Source organism: Rutidosis leptorrhynchoides, chromosome 10, assembly GCF_046630445.1.
Source record: "Rutidosis leptorrhynchoides isolate AG116_Rl617_1_P2 chromosome 10, CSIRO_AGI_Rlap_v1, whole genome shotgun sequence".
Taxonomy (NCBI): Eukaryota; Viridiplantae; Streptophyta; class Magnoliopsida; order Asterales; family Asteraceae; genus Rutidosis; species Rutidosis leptorrhynchoides.
This window is the reverse complement of record NC_092342.1, coordinates 117,796,917-117,799,036: the sequence shown is the minus strand read 5'-3', so window position 1 is coordinate 117,799,036 and position 2,120 is coordinate 117,796,917.

The window sequence follows — 2,120 nt, the reverse complement described above, 5'->3', positions numbered from 1 at the left end:
CATACTAACATCATCGTTATGATCAATCTCGCTATATTCGAATCATTAGTTTAGACTCATCATCATCATCGTTATTTCACAGAAACAAGATCGTATAGCATTTCATAATTATGACATCGATTATTCATCATCTTCTTTGTGGGTTTCTTGTCGATTGAAAATGGAAAATAGAAAGCAGTTGCAGCAGCTGATTGCCGGTGGTCTCGATGGTGAGTGTTTGCAGTTTCGAGGTAATTAAGTGATGATAGAGTGGTGGGTTTAATGATGGTGGTCATAAAGAAAAAGATAACGGTGGTTGTGCTAGTGATTCATGGGTGATTGTTTGATCAGTTCAGCGAAAAAACTATAGCAACAACCCTTTTTGGTTTTGGATTTATGGATTTGGTTTACATGGTTCTCGAATGGAAACAAAAAAAATATAGTGTAGCAGTAGCAATGATTGTGGCGGTGATTGAATATAGTGGTAGTTTGGTGTTGTTTTTCGACTAATAGTAGGAATATTAGCTCAAGGTGTTTGTGTTGGTAATTCGAATGGAAATGTTGAAATGGGTTCACTGATGTCGGTTATTGTGATCGAAAGTGGTGGTGTGTTAATGATTATGGTTCAAGGTGGTGTAAGAGGGTGGTGAACATATATCTGTGGATGTAAGTAGGATAGTAAATGACTGTTGAATCATATTCGAAGAATGTACATTGTAACTTATTAATGTGAAATCTAAATATTCCTCGGGTATTACCTACCCGTTAAAATATTTTCACCATTAACAGTTTGTACAAAAGAATTTTTAATTATAATCTTTATGAAAACATATATACATATATATTTTCTTCAGATGTAATCATGGATTTAATGAGTTAATATAATATTAAACTCATTTGGTTTACAATCAAAACTAAAATACATAATCTCTAAAACATTAGAGATTACATAATCGCCATGAAGAACGAAGATAATTGATGTAGAACGATACGTAGAACGATGATTATACTCGAGGTACAGAATGAGATATTGAGGCATGGATTGTTGATGGTACTGTTGGTGCCGGTGATGTTGTTGAAGCTGGTAAATTTTGCACCATATTCTCCAAATTGATTACTCGAGCGTGAAGTTCGTTGACTTATTCTATTATTCCGGGATGATTGTCAGTCGAAACGAGCGGATGAATAAGGTTTAGAATTTTAGATAGAATATAATCGTGGTGAGATATTCGGGAAATGAGGGTGAAAATGGTGTTTCAGACTGGTTCACCGGTAAGTGCTTTAGGTTCTTTGCCAAGAGGTGAATTCGGTTGGTGGAAAGGATCGCCTTCTTCTCGTCTCCAATGTTTAAGTAGACTACGAACCCATCAGATGAATTGGGGATGGCTAATTGATTGAATTCATTCTGGTGACGCTGCTTCCGGAGCTTAGGTGAACATCCATGTCGGAATAGCTGTCGAAATCCGAGGGACTTGAACTAGTGGCGAGTTCCATTTCGTACGATTGAATAAAGAATTTTTCGATATGAAATGATTTCCGACTATCGAATGATATTCTAATTACATAGAATATCTATATATAGAACAAAAGATTCGTAGATTGCGGAGGAAGTTACGGAATATGTCAGGCAAAGTTTACAGTAACATATACGCTAAGATATAAATTAGCGGATACGATAAGATATGAATTTCGTCTATACACTGTTCATGCAATCAATGCAGTAAGATGTGTCTAGACTAAGAATGATAAGCAAGTAATTCTCTAAGAATGATAAGCAGGTAATTTTCGACACGAAATGATAAGCAAAACTTTTGACATGCAGACACGGTCGAAGTCCAGACCCACTAATGCATCTAAGCAACTATCAGTTAGACACACTAATGCAAGACCTGGCTCGCTAAAACCACCGCTCTGATACCAACTGAAAGGACCCGTTCATACCGATTATAAATGATTCACAATAGTTGATTTCATTGCGAGGTACTTGACCTCTATATGATACATTTTACAAATATTGCATTCGTTTTTAAAAGACATACTTTCATTACATCGAAAGTTGACGACATGCATACCATTTTATAATATATCCAACTATAATTGACTTAATAATAATCTTGTTGAACTCAACGACTCGAATGCAA